Raw genomic sequence first — 11,057 nt, 5'->3', positions numbered from 1 at the left:
GTCACCTGCATCAGACGCTTGGATACCATGTTCACTAAAAGCTATGAACAGATGGATTTAGGCCTCCTTGACGAGCCATTAGCAATGGATGTATGCCCCTTGCTATGCACTTGGGAGGAATATGAATTCATGTTCATCAAGTTTCTTGAGGTGGCCAAGGACTTAATTGCCAACAAGATTTCTTGAGAGCAAGCTCTCAAACAGTGGTTGCTCACCTCCTATAACAAGAGCAAAGTCTTTGCAACAACCTAGAAACTAGAAGAGCTAAAATAGTTAGCTGACTTTGTCTCTTCATTTCTACAAAAATGGTATACTCTCCATCTCCAATGGGAACAATAGGACTGTCAAATTATAACTAACATGAGTAGAGATGTGCAATCAAAACCTCTAAGTAACCTTTGTGGTTCCTACCTCATTCAAAGTGTTGGCCATCACATGCAATCGATCTTTAGAAGAGCATGTTATGGCCCATCTCTATTTGGATCGTCCTCCAACTAAGGAAGAACTACACATCACTAGTAGTAGCAGGATGGACTCTAGTGACTTCCTAACTGACATCCTAACCTACATCACACACGTTGGCATTAGGTCTCAAAACACGGACCATCACGCCCATTTAGAGTATAACCCACAGTTCTATGATTGGCTCATGAAGAAATAAAGCACAACAAGGAGGTTCTTAATGCCCTTAACCCTTCACCCTCCAATCCTAGGAAGGATCTTCATCATTCTTGGGGGGGAGGGGTCAGGTGGAAAAGAAAACATGACTTGAACTTCAGAACTTCAAACCAAACTTCAAAAGCAAAAAAGGATGGATAAAGTGAACTTGTACTTGAGGAAAAATTTTTTATGGAATTCGTGCTTGGAATGTGTGGACTGCTTGAAGTTAATCCATACTCGAACATCGCACCATTCCATAGTGTTTGTTTGTAATCTTTTTCTCTTTATGCAAAAGGTACTCTCAAATGAGCTAATTGTAAGCTATTTTTGCACCATAACAAGAACTCAAGATGACAAGACAACTTCCATTCTTGGAGGAAGAGCACAATAGGTACCGATTGGCCATTGAGACACAAGTCTACAACTAGCTAAAGTATTGCAGTGTCAACAATTTGGAAGAGTTGGTGACCAAGGAAGACGTAGTGAAGCAAGTAGTTGATCAATGCAATCTCCACAAATATGTAGAGAAGGTTAGCCAAAAAATCGACCACAATAGATGCACTAAGTTCCTAAGATCTTTCTATGTAAGAAAGAATAGTGGTACAGTACTAACCATCAGGCAAGGAGGCTCACCCAAAAGGATACAACCCATCAATGTCTCCAAAAATAGGAAATGTGGGAGACGAAGAAGCAATCAAGCTACAGAAGGAAAAAGTAGAGTGAGCTGTGGAAAAAAGGAGCTCAACTCCAAGCATAATGGCAATAGAAGGGTTCAAGTGAATGGACCATTAGTGAGCAAGGTGAGGAGGGTTATGTCCCATCTAGCTAGGGAGAGAAGGGGAAAATCATATTGAAAATCCCAGGCAAGAAGAAGAAAACTACAACAAAAGAGGACAAAGCCTTAGAAGCTGCATAGAAAAAATCAAGAAAGCTAGAGGAGGAATGCATGAGATGGAAGGCAAAAGAAGAGTCTAGAAGGTGGGAAGAATAATGAAGGAAGAAGCAACAAGAGGAGGAGGAAAGACTATAGAGAGAAGATGATGAGCTGATGGCTCTTGCCCTCAAAATGTCAATGGCGTAAACCTCCTGATTGAAAGAATTGGAAAGTATGAGCCTAGAAGATGCAATAAGTACCAGTGCCGCAATAGCAAGACGTTGCTCAAGGGCCTATAATGGAAGCTCCATTAGACCCACCACTACCCATCATGGTTTCCACCACTACTACCACACGAGAAAGCACGGATGCAGTGGTGAAACAAAGCAATGTGGTGGCATGGGTGCAGTACCTGCTAGGCTCAGTGTAGCAACTCGGCCTAGCACAAGTGGAAGAGCCCCAGTGCCAAGGACAAAGAGGCCTGCTGATGTAAATGCAGAGTTAAGGAAAGACCTGAAGAAGGCTAGAGTAGAAGCCTCAACTATGTCCATATCCTCGGCCATACCAAGGTCGAAAAAGTATGATGAATAGGTCCAAGAGCTACTAGGCCAACTGGAAAAGGTGAAAGAAGAGAGAAAGGTAGTATTGGAAGAGTTGCAAATGGAAAGAGATGCATTCTCGGCTTACCAACTCAAAAAAACATGACAAATAGGCACCCATAAGAGGTAGATAAGTGACTTGAGGAAGGATTTGGAAGCCAAAAAGAGACTAGAAGGGATGGAGGAGGAGAAGGACGCAAAAGAGCCCCAAGGTGAGGAAATAGGAGAAAAAATGATGTTGGAGGAGGACTTTTTAGTCCTCTTGCAATAGAACAAGGAGATGCAAGAATATCTCGAACATTTGAAGAAAATTAAAGATGAGCTCACCAAGGAGCTAGAAAGAGTAAGGACCTAGGCCCATGCAGAGTTCCATAAGGAGAAACAACAAAAGGAATGACTGCTTAAAGAACTACATGAGGCCACGGCACAAAAAGATTAGCTATCAGCCAAAAGGCTAATAAAGGTGGAAAACAAACTCCATGTGGCCCTCCTAGAGCAAGAATGACTAGCAAAGTAGCTGAACCATCTCATACAGCAGAAAGAGGAGATACTCAAGATCTAGAAGGAGTAGGAACAAATGGTAATGATGATGTCTCAATGATAGAATTAACATGTAGAGTTGGATGGAGGAGAAGGCTAGGGCTTGGGAGGAAAAGACCACTAGAAGACTAAGGGACATTGATGAATGCCTTGCCTTGGTAGAAATTGAACAAATCATGGCACTGGCAAGGGCGGAAGTAGTGGAGGTAGGTATGGAAGTCCAACATCAAGTCTTTCTAAATATGGTGTTGCATGTGACCCAAGCCAAGGGTGAGGAGCAATGTAGCTTCTGAAGAGCATCGAGATGATGTCTAGTGTGCACCCTCCTAATGTATTAAATATAAAAAAAACAAACAAACAAAAAAAGAGAAGAGAAAAAGAAAGAAAGAAGGCAAAGAAAGGACAAAGACAAAGCACAAGAAAATGAAGAAATAGAATTCTCAATACCATCAAAGTGCCACAGATGCTACACCTAGGGACAATTATATCCCTAGTCCCTTCCTCCACTTCTCACACTTAGGGAAAACATCAAGGGCTAGACATATCTAGGGAGTTGCACTCGTCTACAGTCCCATACATGTCTCCCTAAGTCACACCCACAGCACCTCCCCTTGTACATGAACTAGGTTCTCAAGTGTGGGACAACACCACAAGCTTCAACTTCTAGTTCCACTAGCATGGACACCTTGAACTTCATAGTGAGGTAGACACACCTCCAAGTAGTACACTTCCTTTTCCTTTTCAGGTACATTCGACAGCCCACAATCAACCACTGACCTTGGAGGCCCCCATCACCCACTGAGTCTATCCTTGGCCCCTATAACCTCTAATTCATTTTATAACGCTTCTTCTCCCCATGGCCAATCTTCCCAAAGCCCCATCATCGACCGACATGGAAAAACCTTCAACCACCCGAGCCCTCACCAACAAGTGCCATGGGACTAGTACTCAGAAAAGGGCCAAAAGCACAAGGAGAAAATTTAAAAGTCCAAGACGGGGAAAAGCGCATCTTAAATATAAAAGCGCACCCTAAATCCTTGTAAAAGAGTACCAGGCTCCCTCCTATGAAATTTGTAAATGTAGACAAGCATGGGTAAAGGGACAATGTAAATAGGAAGGGAATAGGGAAAGAGAACCTAGGCTAAAATGGCCAATCATGTAAAAAAAGAATAGGTGCCCAAGAAGGAGGTAGGGCATGTATAGAAAGCAAAAAGTGAATGAAGAATCTCATTCTTGTGTGTGGCCAAAACTAGCTCTCTTCTTCTTCTTCTTCTTCTTCTTCTTCTTCTTCTTCTTCTTCTTCTTCTTCTTCTTCTTCTTTATGCTTGTGCTTGTACTTGAGACAATGAGTGTGAGAGAGTGAGGGAGTGAGTGTGTGAGGGTGAAGGACTATTGTAGAGAAGCTTACCACCTTCTCCTCTCTTCTTCTTCTTCTTCTTCTTATCTTCTCTTGCGTGTGGTAATGGAGCTTGGAACTTGGAGCTTGAGGATCAAGCTTGCACCTTAGATCATGGAGGTACCATAGAGGAGAGGAGGCAACTCGATTGAGCATGAAGGTAAGCTCACTACACTTGTAGGTGTGAGAGTGCGCACAACTATGTAAGAGGTGGCCATTGCACTTGGCTCGAAAGGCTTGAAACAGTAAGTGGCATGTGGATCTTGGTGGTCAAGCGAGAGCTCCCATAGGGCACTTGATGAAAGATTGCAGTCTCAATCAATGATGGTTTGGTATTTTCAAGACACCAACTCATATTACAAAGATCTATCACTATAACGTATGCAACTTGATTGTTAGAAGATAGGCATAGGAACCCACTATAAGCAAGGGAGTATGAGGGCAGATGGGTGTGAATAGCCTTAGGGGCAGGGAAAACCCTAACCCTAGCTTGGAAGAAGCTATATAAACAACCTATGGGTCACTATCAAGTGTGAGATAGAGTGTACCCAAGTTGTACCATTGAGCAACTTATTAAACAAGAATTTGTTTTTGTACTTTGAGCCTCTTTCTCCCTCTTGTGCACACATTCCAATGCTGCAACTCTATTTTTCTAACATGGTATCAGAGCCTCCTCTGATCCCCTCAGCTTCCTATATCCTCAGCCTCACTAAGTGCACATGAATGTCCATCATCTTCATCTTTTACCTCTTGCCTCCATAGCCAAACCAGACCCACCTCTTATGGAGGACTTGGGGAGGACAAACGAGGCCATATCAGCTCCTCCTGCTTTCTTTTGGAGATCTCTTCCCCACATCAGGGCGCAACTCCTCGTCAAGTCTGCCCCCAACATTGTCCACAACTGAGCCCGACATTGCATGTTTTCCAGAACAGGCGCAGTTTTCTGTCAGCACGGCATTTGTACTACTATGCACGCAGCAGGCGACACGATCCTAGCAACCACCTTGGGGCTTTGATAGTCCCCCTAGTGGGCTATCCTCATCTACAAGGGTTCCTAGAAATTTTCTCTACAGAGAGAGATCTCTGACAAACCCTAACTGTGTATCCTGTGGTATCCATAGCCAGTAAGCTCTAAGCTTGGCATTTTTCACCTTTTTTACTCTGAGCTTTATTAAATAGTGATTCTAATCACTAAAGCATCTTCTCTGAATCTTATTTGAAATCTAAAAGCTCTCGGACATGCTCAATGGACATCACTAAGTGCATTGGGAAGCCGACTTCCAACCTGCTTTCATTCAAGCATTTCACTAAGCTTGACATTAGTGTTTCTAAACACTAATAATTAATCATCTAATCATTTGCTTGCTAGGTATTTACTAAATCTAGTGAGTGTTATTTTGTCAACTTCCTATATTGTTGTAAGGTTATGTGTACAATTATAAACACATAGACCATCATATACTAGAAGTGTATTGCATATCTTGAGTGACTTTGTTTGAAGTACACTAGTCAATGAAATCAAAAGGATGAGTGTCATTGTACTCTCCTCAGAATCATCAACAACAAGAATTGAGATTATAGACCAACCTTGTCCAACACAAGCTTCATCCACTAAGCCATACCACAAGGAGGAGCCTGAAGTCCAGTCTAGGTTTATTTCATTAAAACCTAAAAAGACTATTAAACCTCAGAAGAAGATTGCACATAAGAAAGGACCACCACAGTCATACATTGAAATATTACATCTGTATGATTTTCATCCTTTCTCCTCATTGCAACTTTGATTTCAATTGTTTGATTTGCTTCCGCATTCAGTGGAAAATTTGTAAGGGACTAGACACTGCCCTTGTCCTAACAAGTGGTAAGACCTTCTTAATGGCCACAACATATGCTGATGTCCGTCCTCAATTCAAAAGTTTGATGGCAAAGATTTCCACCCATGGCAAGTACTTATAAAGTACAAAATGATGGAGAGAGGGTTATTGGCCTCTCATTCAAGGCACTAGAGTTGTAAACTCTGTAAATCTGGTTGATATAGAGGATGACCAATGTGCCCAAGCAATCATAATGTTACACTTAGATGAGTCCCTGATTCATCATGTTGATCAACTAAACACTGCTAAAGAGAAATGGGATGAGCTTGAAAAGCTCTATGGAGCCACTGGTAAAAATACTAAAATCTTCCTCAAAATTGAATTCTTTAGCTTGGAATATAGATCAGGAGAAGATTTGGGAAAATTCATCTCTCACATGAAGGGACTTATGGCACAGCTTGCCTCTATACAAGCTCCAATACATGAAGAAGATGCTATTGCTATTCTCCTAAAAGCTGTAAAATAGGTGTTTCCTACTCTTGTAACCACCCTCACCAACATTCCAAATCCTACATTGGCAAGTACCATCCAATCCTATTTGGATTGGATGGTACTTGCCACCCTCACCAACATTCCAGATCCTACATTGGCAAGTACCATCCAATCCTATTTGGATGAAGAAAAGAGGAACCACAAAGAAAGCAGCAACAGTCAGGCATCTTCAACTTCCCAAGTATTGGTACATACAGCTCTCACTAGATGTTCTTTCTGTAAGAAAAAATGACATCTTGTAAACAACTGTTGGAAGAAGTATCCCAAGAAAATGAAATGTAACAAATGCAAGAAGACAGGGCATATCACTAGTAAATGCCCCAACACTCTTGATGTACCCAAAGAATTGGTGGCCAACTATGCCTCCAATCCATCTGAAGATCGATTGTTTTGACTCTTTAAATCATCTACCTAAAACACTCTTGTAAGCCTGATTTATAAAGGCATCCCAAGAAATGGGGGGGGGGGGGGGGGGGGACATCTTACATGCCTTGTAATCCAATGCCACCCTGGCATTGAGGGGGGGTGTTAGAAGATAGGCATAGGAACCCATTATAAGCAAGGGAGTATGAGGGCAGATGGGTGTGAATAGCCTTAGGGGTAGGGGAAACCCTAACCCTAGCTTGGCAGAGGCTATATAAACAACCTATGGGTCACTATCAAGTGTGAGATAGAGTGTACCCAAGTTGTACCATTTTAAACAAGAATTTGTTATTGTACTTTGAGCCTCTTTCTCCCTCTTGTGCACACATTCCAATGCTGCAACTCTATTTTTCTAACATTGATGGCCCAAACAGGGGATTGGTAAAGTAATAAGATGAGTCCACTTACCAACTAAAGTGCTCCAATACATTTATTGCTACACCAATGGTCTCCCATACTTAGTAGAATTATTTGTCTCTTTTCATGGGTCCAAGAGGACATGGAGGTGGGCATTGAGGCTGGGGGTTGCCCCTTGACTCTCAAGGAAGCAATATTTCTTTTGTATGCAAGAAGAACACCTTGGGTGAAATGTCCAAACTCTAAGGCTTATGATGCTCAAAACAAGAAAGTCTCGATAGGATGCTAATTCCTTCAATTAATATGATGGAAATAGAAGATATCTTAGAGCGTATTGCATTACGAGAGTTTTGAGGTCACTTTTCGGCCTTTTAGCATATAGAGAGAGTGTGTGCTCCACCAATCAGGAAAAGGCTTCCGTGATAGATTTTTTTAAAATTGTTTTTATATCCTCAAAAAATAAAATTGGCATTTTTAATATTGTTAACTTTATTGAAATGAGTAGAGTAATTGTCACTTTCCACTAGTAAAGCGAAGTACTATCATTTTCTAATAATAATATTTTGCTATTATATCTTAGTTGTTTCTGTTACTGAGGGGACAAAAGGTGGTGGAAGCCTCTTCTCATTTGAAATATTTGAGTTCTCAATGCTTATTCCCTCTTGCTTTCCTCCAATCTACACCCTTTAGAGTTTCTATTTGTTTTCTCTCCACTCCATCTTCCTACTCCATGGAGATGTCTTCTCATCAATGCAGAAGACCTAGTGCTTTCGTCGATTCCATAGTCGTATGTTTATGCCCTCCATCTTGCTACTCCATGGAGGCATCTTCTCAATACAGAAGACCTAGTGCGACAAGTGAGTTTCCTTGACCATAATGAGGGGAAGTTGGATAATCATACAACAAAGAAAGTGAAAGAGATCTTTGATAGCCAACCCTATTTTAGTATGCTAGAAGTGTAGGGTAATCGATTTTAGGCTTGGTGACTCCAAGAAGGCAATCAAAGAAGTACATGTGCAACATGTTTTTATGCATAAGGAGCTTCACCTTTCTCTAATATCCCTCTCATAGACCCTAGTTTTGGTGTGTTTTGGTTGCATCTACTTGCTAGTATGAATGAAGGTCTATGTTTCTTATTCACCTTATAATTGACAAGACCATGATGTTAGCAAGCTTATATCCATCAACCATTTAGGAGTGGTGGCTAGTAGAATGTGTGGTAGATGTTTTGGATGTCATCCATGTCTCTCTTGGCCAAGAGCTTTACAAGAAGGGAAGGACCAAAGCAACACCAACTGAGAGGGGCATATTCTTTTATGACCATTTTTACATACCACCTCCCTCCAATGGGCAATGGGGAGCCTTGTTTAGCCTTCCCCTTCTAGATTTCAAGAGCAAGGAGTGGTCATTACCAGATTCTAGAATAAGCTAGAGTTACAAGTGTAAAACAAAAATACCTAAAGCCCGACATTTCAATTAATCAAAGCAAAATATCCACTTTTATGACTATAGCAAACAATATCCTAGAGTCTGCATATGCAGGCTAGGATACAAAGGTACAAGATGGAATCACCAACAAGGTGAAACTAGATTCTATTGTTTGTAAGTACATGATTTCCACTCAAAACTTCATTGTGATATTTTTGTATAGAAGATAATACTATGTTTGTGGATAGTTGATGCCACTAGACCAAGACATGAGGGGTTTTCTGGAAATTCATTACAAGATATTGATGTTTGGTTGGATGATAAACTTTTGATCATTATAAAGGGAGGGTCAATGTGCACATTATGACAATTGAGGATGGGGACTTACACAATGAAGAAATCCAACTTCCTACTTTGTTTAGCTTCTATGTTGGTGATAAAAAGATGCACTGCTATTTGCATTGTTTATCTTACTTTACATTCATATGATCAAAGGAATTGTTTGCATCACTTTATCTCTAACCATTCTCTCGATGTGTGCTAGATTCTAATAAGAAAAGAAAAGAGCTTCTCATGTAAAGAGATAGCAAACAATGTTGTGAATTTGCATTGCCATTAATAGCTTGGCAGAGCTATTTCTGAGGACTACACAGTTACATGACATCAGGCACCTACTTGCAATATTCAAGGAGATACACCTAAAATCAAGGCTTGGACTATGAAAGAAAGATACATGTCATCATTGCCTAAGAAGTCCATCTACACTCAACAATAACAAAATGAAGCTAGTCTCACTCCCATAAAGAGATATTGATGCTAGAATGACAGTGACAAAGATAGATAAAGGCAGAGAGTGATAACATAGAAATAGAACAAAAGTTGTACAGATATAAAGTAGAATATGCTAAAGTTTAAGCATCACAATCCTCATTTGGATAGCAAATTTCCTAGCTCTCAAACACTTATTTTGTATATGGAATCATTCCATACTTCTTTCTAGGACTATCTTTACTACTACTGGTTTTCTTTGTTCGAAGGTACCAAAATTGGTAGTTTTTGGTACTTCCTTAGTATGGTTATTGTTTGTCTCACTCTACCATTATTGGTAGTTATGAGTACCAAATTTGATAGTTCCACAATACCTTTCTGTGGCATATGGGTACTTTCTATGCATGATAAATAGGTTCATAAATGCAAGTTCCTTGTGCCTCATTTGAGTGATCTACTGGTCTACTTTCGACCATGAGAAAATCACATTAGAGCTAACCATCATTGAAAATGGCACCAAATTTGAACAGCTTACACTTGGAGTATCACGACCAGGTGATATGGGGGCTATCACTCTAGGGAGATGCCTCTCACTCACGTTGGTGACCCATACAATGTTCAATGCACACAAGGGTCAACGCCAAGCAAAGTGGGGGCCTTTCGGCCTAGGGACGATGGGCATCCTTTTCTTGGTGGTGGCCCTAATGGTATTCACTGCACACTATAAACACTTCAATTAGCCCAACTATAATGAAAATAAACTAGCCTTTTCACAATTATAGACACAATCATTTTCCTCAAAAGAAAGGTAAACATTTCACAAGGCTTTGTACTCAAGAAAGTCCATACCATCAAATAAATATTAACACGTATAGCAATGTGTATGAGAACCTTTTCTTTTTTTTCTTATTGCATTTCCATTTCCATTTATAAAGTGGTGAATGAATACCAAAAAATTACAATATAGAGGCCTTGAAGGCCAAGTTCAAGGCAGGGTCTCCTCGTCAAGAGTAGGGGCCAAATCTTCAAGAGCGGGCTCGGCCGCAATTGCGGCTAGGTTGCCTACCACAGGGTGGCTAGTTTGTCTTTGAAGTTGTCATTGGGATGGGGAGGAGGTTGTGGTGGCTAGGAGGGTTGACATGCTTCCTCCATATCATACCAAAGAGCTTGCAATCTCTACAGTTCCCTCTCCGCCACTTGTGACCTGCTCTCTACAACATGTCTCAATTCAATCCATTGACAAACTTCTTCTGTAGTCTCCTCATGACCTTGTATGGCATCTTTTGCCTCTTCTAGAGCCCTTAAGTTCTCTGGTTCTTGCTCGCGCTTCCTCTACAACCTCTCTCTTGTGAACTCAACTCTGCAACGCCTCCTTCTTGTGGCATTTGATAATTGCATATGTAAAAAATTGAATGGTGCTAACTTCGAATTTCTTGACTTCAAACTTTGAGTAGTTTCCTATATCAATATCCTACGCTAAAGAAGAAATTACAAGCTGGCAAGCTTCGATTGGAAAAATAAGCTTGCATCATAAAAACCACTCATATTTGAAAGACTGTATATAGCCTTTAGAAGGAGAAGCACGTTGAAGCATGTCCTCCATCCACAACTCATGTCTCTAGGGTCCTATTGTGGGACTCGCACAA

Source organism: Lygodium microphyllum, chromosome 21, assembly GCF_053477565.2.
Source record: "Lygodium microphyllum isolate KBCC chromosome 21, Lygodium_microphyllum_v1.1.10, whole genome shotgun sequence".
NCBI lineage: Eukaryota > Viridiplantae > Streptophyta > Polypodiopsida > Schizaeales > Lygodiaceae > Lygodium > Lygodium microphyllum.
Note: the sequence above shows the minus strand (reverse complement) of the source record.